The sequence below is a fragment of the Octopus bimaculoides genome, chromosome 9 (assembly GCF_001194135.2).
Source record: "Octopus bimaculoides isolate UCB-OBI-ISO-001 chromosome 9, ASM119413v2, whole genome shotgun sequence".
Lineage (NCBI taxonomy): Eukaryota > Metazoa > Mollusca > Cephalopoda > Octopoda > Octopodidae > Octopus > Octopus bimaculoides.
The window spans coordinates 93,484,411-93,493,267 of record NC_068989.1 but is presented as its reverse complement, the minus strand read 5'-3'; positions in this window follow the sequence as shown (position 1 = coordinate 93,493,267).

Sequence of the window (8,857 nt, the reverse complement as noted above, 5' to 3'; positions counted from 1 at the left end):
ATGGCCGGGCGATGGGGTCGGCCACCCTGGTTGATGCTTTTATGTCGGCGGTAGTTTTGGCTGAGCTATATTAGCCTGGATAGGAGCAGGGGTAGGCAGGGAGAATTGCAGAGCAGGAGGAGTGACTCAAAGATACCCTGGGTGGCACACACTCTAGCTGCACCACTTAAATATATTTTAAGTAATATAATTATTGATTTCAAAGGGGTAAGTCGATTACATCAACACCAGTGTTCGATTAGTTATTATTTTATCGGCCCCGAAAGGATGAAAAACAAAGTCAACCTCAGCAGAATTTGAACTCAGAACGTAAAGGCGGATAGAAAGGCGCTAAGCGATTTGCTTAAGTAATATTGATTTTAGGAAAAAGATTGGATGGTCGCGATGGGAGCGTTTTTGATTCTATAGGGCTTCTCCATCAGCTCTAACTCCGGATGAAGCCAACATCCCCAACAAACAGTAACAACAACGGTATTACCACTCTGATGGTGGCATCACTATGAACAACGCTACTACGACCAACAGCACTATTCATCTAACTCTCACCACCACCGCCAATACCATCCTCTCCACTACTGCCACAAATTCCAAGAACCAGACCACAGCGCTAATACCATCAGTAACACTACCAGCACCAACACTTCCACTACTACCAACCCAACTATTACAGCCAGTACCACTACCACAAACACCAAGATCACAAGCAACCCATCATCGGGTGCCGTTTTCATCGTTTGTGAACGTTTGCCAAATATTATTGATTCTAATCTTTTCTATTGTAGGCACAAGGCCTGAAATTGTGTAGGAAGGGACTAGTTGATTACATCGGCCCCAGTGCGTAAGTGGTAATTATTTCATCGACCCTGAAAGGATGAAAGGCAAAGTCGACCTCGGCGGAATTTGAACTCAGAACATAAGGTCGGACGAAATGCCGCTTAGCATTTTGCCCTGCGTGCTAATGATTCTGCCAGCTCACCGCCTTATTTATTCTAATTATAATTAAATATACTAATTGCTAGGTCAATAAAATGAGAAAGAATGTGTGTCCTTCATATCGATTATAAGTTTGTTACTTGCTTTCTAAACAGAGACAGGACATGTATCCATGAGACGGGCCACTGGAACCTAAAAACGTCGTTCTTGGCGCAGAAAAAAACTAAAGTTAATGAAGTTGTGTTGATGGGCTTATCGTCAATATTCCAGTGTCGGTCTCGCTAAAATGAGCTATTTGATTAGAATCAATAAAGCGGTTTGTTTAAGTCCTCTTCGGCACATTTAGGATAATCTACTTTTAAACTGAGAGACTTCGAACATTTTTTGAAGTTTCGATCAAATTTCTTCTCAAAAATTATTTTCCCTTGATTTCATATTTCCAGTATATAACCTCACGACCATTCTTTGTGGATAACTACGAAGCAATCATAATCCCCACTTTAGTGGCATACTTAAAAAAAAAAACTTCGTCCGAAGTGGCCCCGGATACTTGGGGTGACTTCGGACATATATATTAAGAACATAATACAGCAAAATATAATCTTGGACATGGTACATTTTTAAACATGGATGAAAAGAAAAAACATTATATGCTCGAGAAACAAAATTTATTGAATGCGCTCATCACAATAAAATGCATAACCATTTCATTCAAGGTCATACTCGATCCTGGAACACGGGAGATGGAAGGGTGCGTCACAAGCACTAGTATAGCTAGGGGGAGGCGGTAGGGGCAGTCGGCCCAGAGTGGCACTTTTAAAGAGGCACCACTTTGGGTCTGCTGTAAGCAATATGTATTTTTTGTGGGGTTCGGGGGCGGCAAACGGAAGGGCCGCCTCGGGCAGCACATACTCTAGCTACGCTAGTGGTCACAAGCATTGTTAATGTGTGTTTGATATACAGGTTCTGATATTAACCAGTTGGATTTAAGACAATCGAAGGACTCTTTAAATATGCTAGCTTCGGATTCGTAGAAAGCTTGTTGCTATGGAAACGGCATGATTGTTTTTACAGCGTGGGTATCTGCCGATTCGTCACTGTCAGATTTCTCCCTGGTTGAAAACGAGGGTACGTGCTAGCATAGACATTAGTGTCTTAGATTGAAGAGTAAATGTCTGAAATAAAGGTGTGTTGGTGTGTGGGATGGTATTTTTTCTTTATTTCCTTGCTTTTGGTTGTTTCTACCGTTTACAAGCAATGCCCAGTCACCCAAATGTACGAAGTCTCCCCATTTGTCGGTATTCGCTGTCAAACACTTGGAACTGTATGAAAAAGTTTGCAAAGCTTTTCTACTTTCCCTTCAATTCTTATTGCTTAATTTCATACTGTTAATACTACGATGTAGAGGCGCAATGGCCCAGTGGCTAGGGCAGCGGACTCGCTCTCATAGGATCGTGGTTTCGATTCCCAGACCGGGCGTTGTGAGTATTTATTGAGCGAAAATACCTAAAGCTCCACGAGGCTCCGGCATGGGATGGTGGCGAACCCTGCTGTACTATTTCACAACTTTCTCTCACTCTTATTTCCTGTTTCTGTTGTACCTGTATTTTCAAAGAGGCCAGCCTTGTCACACTGTATCACGCTGAATATCCCCGAGAACTACGTTAGGGGTACACGTGTCTGCGGAGTGCTCAGCCACTTGCACGTTGATTTCACGAGCAGGCTGTTCCGTTGATCGGATCAACTGGAACCCCCCTCGTCGTAAGCGAGGGAGTGCCAACAACAACAACAGCAAATATTACGATATGAAGAAAGCTTGTTACCGCGCTAGCTTCGTCCATCTTCACGTTACGAATTCAATTCCGCCAACGTCGACTTTGCATTTTATCCTACCGGGATCGATAAAATAAATAAGTATCAGATGATCACTGGGATCGATGTAATCGATTAACGCGTCTTCCAAAGTGTCAAGCTTTGTGCTTTAAGTAGAAAGAATAATAAAAAAAAAAGCTTTGGGATATTTGAAGAAGTCGACCTGTTCTGCTCCAGCCAATGCATAAACGACGTCAGATCTGAAGGTTCCGGTTTCGCTACTGCTCATGTCGATGAAGCTCAATTCACAAAAGGAGAGCAAATAGTAGTGACGTAGTAAAGTTTGTTTATAACCACCAACCATTCATGACTATACACTCGTATGTACCTCGAGAAAATTACGGCAAACATAAAGAGATAAATAAGAGAAAAAGAAAGGGAGAGTGGGGGAGGTGGGGAACTGCAAAAATGGCGAGGGAAAGCAGGCGACGACTGGATGATAAAAAGGAAAGATCGATAGAATGATTATCAAGCAGACACACAGACAGACTGTGAGAGAAACCACACTCATCTCTGATCACTCGCACCTTTTGTACAAAATATCTCTAATTATCCACAGCTGGTTTCAGTAGTAGTAGTAGTAGTAGTAGCAGCAGCAGCAGTAGTAGTAGTAAAGGTTGTGGAGGTGTAGTTGTACATTACGTTCTTATAGTACAATAGTACAAGTAGTAGTAGCAATACCTGTAGGGGCAGTGGAGCTATTACACTTTTCAGTAGAAGTTGAGATTGTGGTGGTGGTGGTGGTGGTAGTGGTAGTAGTAGTTGTGTGAGTTAAGACAGTAATGTGGTTATGGTTATATTCGAAGAAATAGAAGTCTGCAAAACATTATCAATGGAGGAAGAGTAGAGGGTAGTAGATCAAGGGGCAGTCAAGGAGCTGGTTGGCCAAGTGTGACATCACGAAGGTGAAGTATACGTGCTTGATTGAGAAGACTTTCGTTGAAGGGTCATCAATGCATCGCAGGCACAAGGTACATGACGATAACCACACACACACACACACACACACACACACACACACAAAGGAATAGGGATTTTAAATCCAGGTAAAAACCTTACAAGCATTCTGTTTAAATCCTGATGTGGTTAACCATATCGAATATTAGGAGATATATAGAACCGTTTAGAAAGAACAATTATAGTTATACGCCTTTTGATTGGTAAGTCCTGAGTTCGCTTCGAAGGAACTCGTGCATAATTCTAGACTATATTATGAAGACGTTCTAAAGAACGGTGATATATCATTCAAAATGTATATCTCTCCATTCACCAAACCTATTGAAAAGGCTTAGGTCGGCCGAAGACTATACTAGAAGACACTTGATCAGGATGCCAAGCAGTGAGACTGAACTCGGAACCATCTGACTGGCGGGGCGGAATCTATATTCATTGCAGTGCGACCTAATAAATCTTAACGGCGAGTATATAATCTCCGTGGACAGATATAGGGGTGCTCAGTATATAAGTAAAATTCCCAAAGAAGATTAAGATGTGTGCGTGCGTGCGTGTGTGTGTGTGTGTGTGTGTGTGTGTATACTGATGCCATAAGAATTTAGAATCTTTGAGTGAACGGGAAATAATTCGATAGGGAAAACCTTCAACATTTTCTACTGAAAGGTTTTTCTCAACTCAGTATTTCCAACTTCTTATACAAAGCTTTTCCACTTTCAGCCGTTAGAAACGAATTTTCCACATATAATGTATGTGTGTGTGTATTTGTGCATGTACACACACATACACGCACACACACACACACACACACACACACACACACACACACACACACACACACACACACACACACACACACACACAGAGGCTATTGAGAATTTAGAGCTATTAGTCTCAGGATGTTAAATATCAGGAATGAAATGTTCTCTTCTACTCTAGGTAGAAGGCTTGAAATTTTGGTGCAGGGAGACAATCGATTGGATCAACCCCAGTATGCAACTGGTACTTAATTTATCGACTCCGAAAGGATGAATGGAAAAGTCGACCTCGGCAGATTTTGAACACAGAACGTAAAGACAGACGAAATATCGCCTGCCATGAGCCCCATTTGGGGACCTGCTAAAAACAGCCTCACAACCGTTGGTCGTTGTATTTAAAGTGAATTGCGTATGTACAATGCATTCGCAGAGGTGTGTTAAACAATATTTTGTAGTTGAAGTTTGTCATTATTATCTCTGGCTAATTCTAGACATTTTATGCCATAAATCGCAATTTTTGAAGGACAAAATTATTGACTTTTTTTATTATTTTGCATTTCCCATCTATATCATTCATCGATATTTCATACACATTCGCATTTGATGCTATAGTTTTAAAAACAATTCTATTATTGCAATTGAATAGAAAAGGAGAAATAGGCTTTTTTTAACAGTGATTCCCATTTGGGACTTTTCGAAAAATTTATCATAATTTCCAAAATAAATCACATATGAAGAAAATCTAAATATTATATATTATTTTAACTCCCAAGACACCTGGCAAAGCCAAAAAATATGAATTAAAAAATTTGTCAGTTAATGGGTTAAATATTATTATTATTGCTGTTGCTTAAGGCGGCGAGCTGGCCGAATCGTTCGCATGCTGGGCAAAATACTCAACGGTATTTCGTCCGTCTTTACATTCTGAGTTTAAGTACTATCGTGGTCAACTTTGCCTTTCACCCTTTAGGGGTCGATGATAAAATAAGTTGAATACTGAGGTGGATGTAATCGACTTACCCCTCCACCCCAAAATTGCTGGCTTTGTGCCAAAATTTGCAATAATTATTATTGTAGTTGTTCATGTTCTTGTTAAGACGGTCAACTAACAAAATCGGTGGGGCGTCGGACAAATGATCTGTGCCATTTCGTTCGTCTTTATACACTTCTGAATTCAAATTCTGCCGAGGTTGATTTTGTCTTTCATTCTCTGGGAACCGATCATCAAATAAAGAACCAGTTGATCACTGGAGTTGATATAATCGATTATATCCCACCCCGGAAAATTTCAGGCCTTGTACCAAAGTAGAAAGGATTATTATTCTCATTATTATTATTGAGTGAGAGAGCAGTGCATGCCATCAAAGTGGCACTGGAGTAAAATAATCGAAGCCCATTATAGCCATCATGACTACCCGTCTGATAAGGGTACACCAGGCACATGCATCACAACCACATGTGTGCGACATGGTGATCTCATATCAAGATAAACAGCGCATAACCTCGCAGGTGGGGACCAGGTAGAAGTTTTTTCAGATCGAGTAGCCCATCCCGCTCAAAAGGTCGCTGGATAAGGTTTGTTTAAGGATGTTGAGCAAAATAACAATGTTTCCAAAAGTGAATTATTCAAATCCCAAAGAATTCCTCTCAACACATGGCTATGATGCTCCCCCACTACTTCTGCTCGTGATCAGAGATGCACATATTGTCAGCCACCAAGGGACATGCTCAACTGGTTAAGGTCAAACAACTGAGAAGCAAATCTGTGGTATTGATCAGAATATTTGCTGTAGCCCTTGTTTTATACCAAGACAAAACAATGTACATGATAACAATTCCAATCAGTTAAGATCAGGAGCCATGAGAGCCACTGTCTGAGAAGTATTTCTATCGTCTTTGTGTTTTGATTCCAACTTCCGCCGAGGCAGACTTTGCTTTCCATCGTTTCGAGATCGATGGAATGGTTTCCGGTCAAATCCTGGGGTCAATGTAATCGACCATTTTCTTCCCCACAAACCGCTGGCCTTGTGACTAAATTTGAGCAGTTATTATTACTGACAACTATGAAATTGGTAGAGCATCTGAGAATCGGCCTTACCGTCTGAAATGAAATACAGCCTCATCGATTTTATTGCCCGCACAACACACACACACACACACACACACACACACACACACACACACACACACACACACACAAACACGTACACACATACACACAAACACAAACACATACACATCAAGGAGTAGATCAAATAAGCACCAATTATAGAACGGAAGGCAATTCTGATGACTATACTCACCAAGTATACTCGCCACCACCACCATCATCATCATCACCATCGTCATCTCCGCCGTCGTCATCGTGGTTGCTATCGTTATTCCTGATATTACTTTAAACTAGTTTCGCATCAGTATCTTCGATATATTGCGCCCTGCCTTCAACACTAACACCACCACCAGCACCAGCACCCCCATCATCACCACCATCATCACCACCACCACCATACCATCACCAACACCACCGACATCACCACCACAGTAACTACCACCAACAACACCACCACCACAACAGCAGCAAAACAAAAAAACCACCACCACCACCACTATCGCCACAAATAAACCCACATCACCGTCACCTACCCCGACCCGTCATCATGTCATCACCACCACCACCGCCATTACCACCAACACCTAATTTCAGTTTCTTTTAATCCAGTCCAATCGTCCTCCACCCCGAATACCGTCTCTTAAGGTAACCCTACCCCACCCTTATGCACCCTTCTAAACTCAACCAGACATGTCCCCTTCCCCTCTCCCTTATACTACGACAACCACCACCACTCGTCATCCTCCCCCTCCTGCCGCTCCTCCAACCCCCAATGAATCTATTGAGAAAAAGTGTTTTTTTTTTTATATATTTCTTTATTTGGCGTGCAACCGACACCCCGTGCACCTGCCGTTCGTGGCTCTTTCTTTTGTGGGGTATATGGAGGTGTGTGTGTGTGTGTGTGTGTGCGTATGTGCGTATGTATGTGGATGTGTGTAGGTGGACGTACGTGTGAATGTGTTTGTGTGTAGCGTTGTATGCGTGTGTGTCGTTATGTGTGGGTGCGTGTGTGACACGATGATGTCTTGTGCCTCTGTGTTGTTATCTGTTTCCGTAGTACGTGTGTGTGTGTGTGCGTGATTTTGTAAGTGTGCTTATGTGCTGATGTGCATGTGTGCGCATGTCTACCATGTGTATAAGAAAATGCTGACATGTGTGTGTGTGTGTGTGTGTGTGTGTGTGTATTATTTTATTCTTTTACTTGTTTCATTCATCTTTTACTGCGGGGCCATGCTGGAGCACCGCCTTAAAGGGTTTTTGTCGAAGAAATCGACCCCAAGACTTATTCTTTGTAAGCCTGGTACTTATACTATCGGTGTCTTTTGATGAACCGCTAGATAACAGGGACATACCAACATCGGTTATCAAGCAATGGCAGAGGTGGGGTGGGACAGACACACACAGACATACACAAGCATATACACACGCACACATAAATATATTTATATATACGACAGGCTTCTTTCAGTTTTCGCCTACCAAATCCACACACAAGGTTTTAGTCGGCCCGAGGTTGCAGGAGAAGACACTTGCCTAAGGTGCCACGTAGTGGGACTGAACCCAGAACCATGTGGTTTGGAAGCCAGCTTCTTCCCACACAGCCACGCCTGCGCCTGTATGTTTATGCTGTTTATGTCAGTATCTGAGCGTGCTTTGTTGCTGTTGGGAAAATTCCCTCACAAGGGTTTGGTCGTCCCGGGGTTATATAGGAGTACTCCGTCGGTCATGACGATGAGAATCTCTCACGAAATTAACGTGCAAGTGGCTGAGCATTCCATAGACTCGTGTACCATTAACGTATTTCGCAGAGAGATTCAGCAAGACACAGAGTGTGACAAAGCTGGCCCTTTGAAATACAGGTACTACTCATTTTTGCCAGCTGTGTGGACTGGAATAACGTGAAATAAAGTGTTTTGTTCAAGGACACAACGCGTCATCGAGAATTGAACTCACAACCTCACGATCACGAGTCGAATGCCTTAACCACTAAGCCACGCACCCGAGGCCATAGTAGAAGAGAGTTGCCGAAGGTGCCCGCGCATTGGGACTGAAACCGGGACAATGTGGTTGGGAAGCAAGCTTTTTACCACAAACCACGCTTAAGGGAGAACAAATGCAGACACAAAGAGTATACAAGTATATGAGTGCTTACGCTTGAGAGAGAGAGAGAGAGAGAGAGAGAGAGAGTGTGTGTGTGTGTGTGTGTGTGTGTGTGTGTGTGTGTGTGTGTGTG